The 10180-nt window shown below is 42.2% G+C and overlaps 1 protein-coding gene across 1 annotated transcript in view; it reads right to left on the reverse strand.

Annotated features, from left to right (window-relative positions):
• Positions 1–9177, reverse strand: part of cald1a (caldesmon 1a) — a 52509-nt gene extending 43332 nt beyond the window's left edge. The window contains exon 1 of the mRNA XM_069709195.1: positions 9081–9177. The gene's annotated coding sequence lies outside the window, so the exon portion shown is untranslated. The remainder of the gene's footprint in view (positions 1–9080) is intronic.
• Between the last annotated feature and the right edge of the window lie 1003 nt (positions 9178–10180).

Here is a 10180-nt window from a genome sequence, read left to right on the forward strand (position 1 = left end):
TATACGCTAATATACCAAAGTATTGATATTCAGTAGAGCAAGACTAATACTTGGTCTAGACCAATATATTGGCCAATATTAGATTATTGCAGTTATATTCAACATTTGCCATACGTACACTCTACTTAGCTGGCACAGGTACATCAATTCACAGTTTCAATTTGAGTAAATCTTACATTAGAACACCTAATGTCACTGTTGTCAAACTAATCTTTGGCCACATGCCTGTCTGAGTTGTATGCGCTACAGTAAATGGGAACTAAAGCCCTCTTTGTGCACAGTCGTCTAAAAAATGTTTTCCCCTCTACCAATAGCTTGTTTGTGAGGCATTTTTTTTGAAAACTGTAAATTGGGGCTACAGAAAACAATCCCCTTTAAACTGCATGAAAGCTGAAGACTTGTACAATCATGTTTAATGTAATTTTATTTTCTTCTTTTAAATGGAATTAAAATCGAAAAAAGTTTGTTCAGGAACCTTGTCGAAGTCAAGGTATTGATACCGGTATCGAAAATTCTTGAAGGATAACCAGCCTTAGTCTCTATCCACCTATTCTTCTTCTATTAATATGCAATTTTTTTTGATAGTTAATTGTTTAGTCTGCAAAATGTAAAAAACAAGAAGTAAAAAATTACAATCCCAACTTCCCAGAGCCCGAAGAGACATCTGCAAATTGCTTTTTATTCAACCAGTAGTCCACAACTGAAATATTCGTTTCATTTACTACAGTATACAAGAAAGAATCGTTGCACACCCCCATCTGATTCTTACAAGCAATTCACTTTATGTTTATACAACCTTGTCACTTTATGTTCATTGCTCTGTATTTAAGAAGGAAGGTTATGGGTACCTTATCTCTATGTTATGCTATTAAAGGCACTCAAAAGCTCACAATACTTAAACAATAATTAAAAAGACGAAGTGTTTTCACATGAGCAGATTAGGTCAGATTAAATACTTTACTGTTCCTGAGGAAGATATCTTATTTCACCATTAAACTCTTCATATGTTTTAGGTGTGCACTACTCCGTTGTGGCATGTGTCATCATTAATCAGAAGAGAAGAAGCCATTAGTCTAAATGCAGGGGTAATTAATCCACGCTCACACTCCATTAGATGTCATGCTCAATTTGCGCGAAGTGCTGTGTACTGCGTAAATAGGCAGAGACGATGGGATCCACAGCTATTATTCCTGAGTAGCATGGCATCTCAAGACCTGCTCTAGTACTGTCGAGGTGCTAAAGCGTTATCTTCAACTGCTGAGCACACATTCTATTTCAAGTGGATATTACAACTCAAATTGAAAGTAAAATGAAATGAATGACGGTCTGTATCAAAATAACTGTAATCATGTGGTGTTTTTTTTTTACATAGGAAATCTGTGAACTCTGCTGTCTGATCAGAGGATAATCATATGCATATGTATCTCAGTCATGAAAAATGTGACTGGACTTCAGCACTAAAGCCAAACCATAAACCTCCAACAAGGTTAAACTGCAGTAGGGCATATAGTATGAATCAGCCCTTAGTTTAATAAGTACCATTTGGCTGTCACCTCGGCGGCCGAAGAGCTGCTCTATTACAGTAAAGCCCCTCCAGTACAGCGCTGGGGTTATTCAATAAAAACCTGACTGAGTGTTTCTCCCAATCACCACTGGCAGAGCTCTGATGAGGTAAAGAGCTCTCCTATGCCAGCCTCTGTCCCTGCGGAGCAGCGTCTGATTAAAATGGTTTTCTGAGGCCATATTTTTGTTCTTCTTGTCCCCTTGCCAGACCTAAGTTAGAGTACAGAGAGAAAAATTGACAAATTACCTAATGCAGACTGAAATGAATCCACGAAAAAAGATCTAATCTAAAAAGGCCGCCGATAGGTAGATAGATGGGAGCGCTGGATTACTACTTTTTGGAGAAATTGTTGGTATTGATATCTCAAAGACGCAGGAAGAAAATGTTGAAAGTGTGCCTAAACACACTTACATTTGTTACTGTTGTTGAGGGAGAAATGGCTTCGCATCAGCTATTCTGCGCTTTTGATCTCCAGCCTTAATCACTTTCACTCACACGCACGCTTATCTTTTAAACCCCCTCTCTCACCCCAACAGGGGCAGTGACATGTGAAGTGGAAAGAAATGGCAACAACCGAATGGCCCACTAGCGCCGGCTCTCTTACTCTCACGTCCTCTCGCCTCGCTTGTAATACATTCCTGAGCAATCCTCGGAGGCTCATATGTAAATGCCTGAGTATGCTTCTGATTAGGAGGCACAAAGAGTACACTCTATAAATGCGCTCTTAAACAATTACCACTGCTCCCAACTGCAGCCCCGACACAGACCTCAGACTGTGCTGCTGCCTGACTGGCCTATTCAGGTGGGAAAGTTGGACGTGGACCATTTGCAACAATGTGCCTTGCTTTAAGACACATGTCTGGTTTTAAGTGCCAGATTGAGAAAGGTTTGAGAAACATTATGAATGAATCAAATTTCAATTTTGTGATGAAGCAAGCTGATTAGATGATGAACTGACCAGAGTAAAATTGGCCACCCATACTTTTGATTATCAACTAATCATTTAAAGCTGCTGTAATCAATATTTTTCCATTAGTGAAGCATCAAATAATCATGTGTAATGTAACCCAGTCATAAAGCCGCAGACAGTTATCGCCCCTTGGATCACGTTGCCAGAAACACAACTCCAATGTAATGTTAATGTTGAACTATGTCGGCAAAATGTCCCCAATGTTGTGTTTGCAGCTTGTTTCTACTTAATGAAAGTGGCAAAAAGAGGAGTGGATGCAGGTTTGAGTCATTTACAAAAGCTAAAAATGCAACATTTACTGGTTCCACTTTCTCAAATGAGGACTTGTGGTTTGTCTCCGTTTTTTTTTTTTCTCTTGTAAAATGAATTTCTTTGATTCTTGGAACATATGAGGAGTTCATTCCAGAAAATAATTGTCAGATTTGATGGTAAAAAATAATTGTTAGTTGCAGCCTGGAAGGCCATAATAAGTTGTGATACCATGTGACAGTGCTGGACTCTCCTCAGATTTTACACCAAGACTTAAAATAATCGTTCAAATAAATAGAACTTTGTTGAAACAAAAAGCAGCTATGAAGCTCATCCAAAGACTGAAAGAGAATTACAGTAGAAGTCTGACTCATGTGAATACCCATGTAAGGACACAGTGATTGTTTTATGTGTATGAGGTAAGTCCTCACTTCCATCATTACCACATACGAGCCCGATCTCGCTCCTGCCAGTTCTCGCTCCGAGGATGGCAGGCGTCCAACACGGACTCTCCAAGCTGTCCTTCACATTCGCCATACACACTTCAACACATACAGCAGCTCTAGAGCCACAAGCATAAATCCAGCAGGCCTATAACTGACCCGCACATTGCCCTGTCTGTTTTCCCCCCTGTGCGATTCATAGAGCGGTTAACCTCGCTAACTGTGTAAACACATGACCTCACCGGTCATGTGCTCGCGCGCTGAATGGTATTTTTCACACACTCCTCTGGGATTTACATCACCTTATTACCTCCACGTTCCTTTAATTCCCGATTACCCTAAAATATGGGACTTTTAAACGGTGATTTGACAGGCTCTTGATTAGCTGTGTTTGTTTAGATTTGGGACTCTTTGGGAAGAAGACGAAAGGCTGAGAAGAGGAGGAGGAGGAGGAAGAAGAGGAGGAGGAGGAGGAGGAGGAGGAGAGGGGAGGTGAAGAGAGGACAGAGTGGAAAGAATGGAAAGTTGGCAAAGAGAAGAAGTTGGGCGAAGTGAGAATGAACGTTATAGTAATCATTTCTTTTCTGGAGAAAAAGAGCTGAGGTGAAATAGACTGGTGTTACAGGAAAGAAGGGAGGCGAAGGGGAAGTTAATGTAGCTGTTAGGGAGAGACATGTAAGGTGGGTCCTCTGCCACAGGGACACACTGTGCACGTCTGAGGTCCCAGTGGGAGGACGCCGAAGGAAAACACAAGGCCAATCAGCTAACAGAGACATTTCCTGTGCTTGTTTTATCAGATGAGAAGAAGCCCAAAGGCTAAATGTCCCCTCTCAACAAGGTTGCACACTTCTTCGAATAACCCGCTTTAGGGAATGAAGGGGAGAACATGCATCTTTGTAGGATGACATCAGAAGCGCTGCTTAGGAGCACTGACCTCACTCTCGCACAATCAATCATCAACTAAAACCCCATGAAATGCAGACCACGTGAGTAAGAGAGGAAGTTTTTACCTTTTAAGATATGAAGGTTGCCTCGTGAATTATATCATCCACTATTAAAAAAACAAAGATCCAGTAAGAGCAAATAGGAATACAATAGTCTTTTTTTAAATTTTGTATAGCTATTAAACTTCTGGCATCTGGCAACGAGCAGATGGCAAACCAGTGTGCCAATTACCAACACTGACGTGCCATGCAGCCTATTAGGCAATCTGGCCTTGAGTGATCGCACTTTAAAGTCAGAAAACGATACGAGTGAGAGGTTGATCTAACAAACCCTCTTCATCAGAGTGTGACTAAAGCCCAGAGGAATTCAAACACAGGTCTTTTGTGCCCACATGACTGCTTCAGACAGGAGAATCAAAGTTTGAGAGCTAGTTTGGAAGGAAAGGAAGTCAAAATATAGATCCTGGGACGGGGGATCATTATGAAATTCTTTATGCATGTACAGTGTATCGAATATGTGGCTCGAAAAAAAACCCCTATTAAATCAGGCTTAATTTGGTGGTGAATCTGTTATAGGTCTGGAAAGATGAGGAGAGAAAGCATTCTCCATTACCCAGGACACAACTACAGTCTAATTGTGCAGTGAACTAATGCCAGAACATCCAAGAGCTACGTGCTCCCCCTACACAACTGTTCCATGTCAGCTTGGCTGCAAAATGAGGAACAACAAACAGGGTATAAAGCTAAATGACACACACGGAAAAATTCACAGTACGAGAAATGTTCCTTTTTGACATGTCAAATACCAGAAATTTATATATCACAAACCCTCACTGCATAAAAAAAACCATCATCTAAGGTTTCACACCCTCGTGTGACTTCACAAGCCCTTAAGCAGCCCTGCCAGTTTTGGCCTACCACTTGCTGACCGTCGTTACTCGGTGAGAGAGTTCAGAATTCCTCTCCAACCCGACATCTGCCCGTCCGTCCAAGCTCACCATATTATACAACTTAGTGTGCGGTTCTGGATGCAGTGCCTTCAAATTACATGCTATCGAATTCAAAGGCAAGGAGAAGGGGGTGGGGGGACAGAACGAGTACGCTGTGGGGCTCGAGTCCAGGCCCAGAGTCCCACGAGCGTTAGCGGCGCGTCAATCACAATCGCTTCACATGAGCTGAACCCTGTCCTACTCCTGCTGCCGTCCAGAAGACACAAACCTAACAACCGAAACTGACGTTATTCCAAGCAAGTGGTGCACACTGATGACAAGGACACCATTGATAAAACAGGGAGCACTAATTTTGCTTGTGGTTCTGCAGGCACGGTTGAGGCCGCATCTCTTTCTCAAAGCATATTCTTATAACAAACAAATCTGCATAAGATTAAACCAACGGGGTAAAACGACTTGAGCACAGGAAACATGCTTGACATAGTTTCACTGGTCCGTTATGAGAAGAAACCAGAAAATAGCTCTGGCACCTGCTGTGCACAAACAATGTATGTTTGGACTGACATGTCAGCATGTGATCACTGGAAACGGAACCACAAAGCCTCAACGCCGAACAAAGTGTAGGTACACATCTATTTTTAAAAAGAACAAAGTGGTCCGATCATTTGTGTTAGAAAGTCGCCTCTGCCAGTTTTCCATTGAATTCAAATTCAGTTCGCCACTTGGTTGGCTGCCTTCGCTCAGCGGTGGTAAAAAACTATTGCCTCGCAAGGAAACTCTGGTTTCTTGCTTTGGAACTTGATACGTCGCTGGATTATGAGTATCGAGCGTCAAACTATAACAAAGCACCTACAAACAGTTCATCTGTGTAAACACACAACTGTAGATGCTTCATGCCTTGGCATCTCTTGATTGGGAAGAGAAAGAGGCAGAATAATCACCCACTCCAACAGCTAACTTTAAACAGAGGGAGAAGAGAGGACGGGGATGGAAAAGGAGACGGAGGGAGAAAGAGGGAAGTCAGCATACAGTAACTAGAAGCTTTCACCGCACTGCGCAGTCCAGAGCCAGACTCCGGAAATGCATGGCAGTGTTCCCTACATCCTGCCAGCCCAGCCCTAACCCTGGCCCTGGCTCTCGCCCCACACTGCCAAACCCCTGTTATCACTCTGTGCAATTACCTCCAGATTCTTCGCCACCCATATCATATCGTGCCAATTATAAAATCCCCTTCTAAGTACAAAGCACGACATGCGTTTTAGCGTAAAGCCTGCAGTTTTATTGGTTTCAGCCTAGAAATAGCTGCACGTGTATGTTTCTGTACGTGTGTGAACATGCATGCAAAAACTTGAAACAACACAACAAAATAGGTCCTATAGCTGGGGTACCTCTGCAATTGCCAGGGAGCGGACAAAATCGAGTGGTTCAACCAATCAGTTCCTCCAGGACATTGTGATCTTGCTGTCATAATAATGAACACAAATGCAACCAATTCCTGCAGTTTTTGTTTTTTTTACCGCGAAAAGATTTTCTCTGCGGAAGCTATGCTAAAGGTATCATAGCACAAAGTAATCCCATCCAAACAAAAATCGCTTTGTCAACAAAAATAACTCCAGATAGCAAGGCTCACTACCTCTCCTCTCACCATCAAAACAAACCTCATGCTGGCTGAGTGGAAAAACCATAATGGCCGGGGTTTATGGGAAATGTGGTCTTATCATGGGAATGAGGAATATGTTAAATTAGTTTTATACACACTTCCAGTTGTGAGAGTGCACTTTGTTGCTGTGCATACAGTATGTGTTGAATTGATATAATTTAAAAAGTTGCTAAAGTCCTTCATTTTACAGGAGATTTAGCCATTGTGTTGTATATTACAGTCACAGACGGTCTGTTTTGTATGGCGACATCATTTTTGGGAATTCTTTTGTAAATTTAACCCTCACGGTACTCTTAAGTTAAAATTTTTTTTTTACAAAAACAAAGACTTGAACTAAAATATGTCTGTGATGTGCAGTACGTTTATAATCGTAGGAAGGGATTACATGACTTTTTATTCGATAGTAGTTTAAAAAGAAATCTAGTTTTTTCTTCGACTCGATAGCTTTGCTAACTTCTGCAATTTTACCACAAAAAATTACTTTAAACTTCGCAAACTACATCAAAAGTTTCAAAGAAAAGCTGCTGCAATATCAAGCCTTGTTAATCGCAACAATCACAAAATAAGTGGACTGACTAATTTAACAAAAAAGGAATTATGATTTGTTAATATATATCATATATAGTGGATAAAAAAAAAAAAGTTTAATCTTCAGCCAGAAGTAATGGATAAACAGCTGAAATAGTTAGCTAAAAGGAGTGGTTAAAAAAAAGAAATGCTTAGCTTAAAGTAATTGGTAAATTAAATACCAAAAGGAAATGTATAAATGGCTGATTTTTGTTTAAATAATGGACAGAGAGTTTGAAATAGTTAGCTGACAGTATAAGAAAAGTGGTCAAATAAGTTTAAGTACGGTTAAATGGAAGACAAAGCCAAAAGGATAGCTGGTTAAAAATTGCCTGAGGTAACCTAATGAATAAATGCCTAAAATATTAGTAGTGGAAATGAGCACATTGGGACCATGAACCATGACCGGGTGGTGTTGCTGGACGGGTACTGAGGGTAGTTTGTTGGGCCTGTGGGGGTACAGAAGCGTTGAGAACCACTGTACCAGAAGACTGTTATGCATCGCATTCCAGAGCCTATTCCAATCATCTGTCACCAGGTTGGGCCTGCACCTTATAAGGAGCGGAGGGCATTCTCCATGTGTTTTCCCAACACTGCGCAACTTATCAGATACAGTTTCATGGACAATTACGATGCTGTCTCTTGGCCTGGAAGCGTTCAAAAAGAAAAGAACCTACAGATCTACCCTCTCCCTCCGCCCTCTCCCATTTGCCATGCTTCCATTTCGCAGATACTACAATGTAATAAAGCCGAGATCAAAAGACTTTATGCCCAACTCGAGTACAATGAGACTTGAAGAGAGCCTTTTTGCCTGAGGGGTGGTGGGATTGCAAAGAACGTGATACCTTGAAACGATGAGAAGCGGATTCATCTGCGGAGCGAGCAGGCCTGCCCCCTGCAAGTCTGCCCTGTGGCTTTGTCTGCAGGAGATGCTGGATGCGTTTGAGGTTCATACACGAAAAGACAATTGCCTTCTGTATCTCAGCGTGGTTTTACGCTCAGATTTGATCTTTGAGGAGTATGTGGTGTGCTGTCAGCCATATGGGGCCCACCCTGAGCCAACTTTATACACTTTCCTCAAATTTCAACAGGTTTAGTCACATTCTGGATCAGGGGCACAACTTTCCTTCAGCGAATGGAGGATGCTGCTGGCAGGAAGAAAAAAAAAAAAAAAAAAAAGGGTAAATCTTTGCAACGTTCTCTTCCGGGCCGAAATGTTGACTCAGGCTGCAGTGAGCGTCATGTCGGCTGAGAGGCGATGAAAAAGTTGGCTGGCCAAGGTTTTGGAGGCACCCCGCCCTCCCTTCCCTCCATCCCTTCATACTTTCCCCGATAAGAATCGGGAGGAGTGAGCGCGCACTACAGGGTTGGACGTCTGCGTTTCTTTGTGCAGTCCCGCGGTTAAGAAATATTTACATGACAGCGTCATGACTTTGAACCATCGAAAAGTTCTGCATAGCTCGCAATCACGACTTTACTTTGCCTTAAGTGAACTGCTGGCGTGGAAAAACGCGTAAAAGAGGGAGCGGCTCGAAGCCAAGACTTTCAGAAAAGTAGAAATCAGCAGCCCTTTGCGCGCAACCGAGATCCAGTATGATACTCTACCGCCGTCGTGAAACGCATCGTGTTTTTCTCTCGCTGGAGCATCCTCAACTTTTCACCAGAATAAGGTCTGATAATCAACCTCAAAAAAGGGTTTGGTAAAGTTTTTTTTTTGTTTGTTTTGCGCTTACCTCCGGATCTGAACGGGACAAAGTAGAGCTGTAGAGTCGAGCAAGAGGAGAGGAGAGGGAGCCAGTCTGCAGTCGGTCCTCCACTATACACTCAATGATAAAAACCAAACGGACTGAGGACCCGTTCAAGCCCCTCCCTCTTTAAGACATAATCGCACATCTACTCTTGGCCGAGTTGTCTGCTTCAGACTGCTGTTCCAGCGCCAAGCACACTCCTCTCACAAAGTCCAAAATGAAATATTAAATATGCCAATTCTGAGAAGACCTTGTGCAAAAGTTGCTATATCTGAAGTGACTTTAGGCTCTTTTTTTTTTTTTTTTTTTTTTAGTAATCCCTCTGGAGGTCTGTGAAAAATACTATTCTGTCATATGAAATGTTCCTCTTGCACTATTTGCTCACATGCAGACCATGAGCCCAAAAAGGCAGCATAATGTGCTGCCACAGACTTCTGACCTAAAGTAAGCAACCATAGCAAATAACCACAGTTATCAATCAGGTAGACTGTAAATCACACTCATTCTCATTTAGAAGCATGTAGGCTTGCTACCCAACACGTCGCCCCCCCCCCCCTCTACCACTGCTGCAGCTACATTTACTGGGAAAAAAAAAAAAGTTTGACTTCATCATTGCACATAGCTAAACCCCCCCCCCCCCCCACTGGCCGCTGATTGATCCGCCCTTCACAGTGGCAGTGCCATAATGCCAACAGGGTTTCCAGACAATAATCACTGCGAAGAAGACTGAAGCTGTGAGCAATAGTCTGGGAACACACAGCTCTGTGAACAGCTGCATGCCTCCAATATGTGGACAAGTCATCACAGTCTCAACCAGCTGCACCAACTCGCCTGTGCTAGAAACCCAAAACGGTCGCTGAATTTAAAGAGAGGCTGTGAAGAGGTCCATCGGTCCTCGTGTCTCTACAATTCATCTTTGAAACAATATATAGACAATCAAATGTGCAACAATTAATTATTTTACTCGATCTACGATTGGGTCCATACAATCTAAGTTTACAATCATCAGTTATAAAAAAGAAAAAAGTAATAACTACTAACTTAGTGCCACTGGCAGCTGTGATCCTGTACACATCGTGCATACA

Source organism: Brachyistius frenatus, unplaced genomic scaffold, assembly GCF_029030835.1.
Source record: "Brachyistius frenatus isolate BFR_SWC_R1_liver_20210118 unplaced genomic scaffold, ASM2903083v1 Contig_81, whole genome shotgun sequence".
Taxonomy (NCBI): domain Eukaryota; kingdom Metazoa; phylum Chordata; class Actinopteri; family Embiotocidae; genus Brachyistius; species Brachyistius frenatus.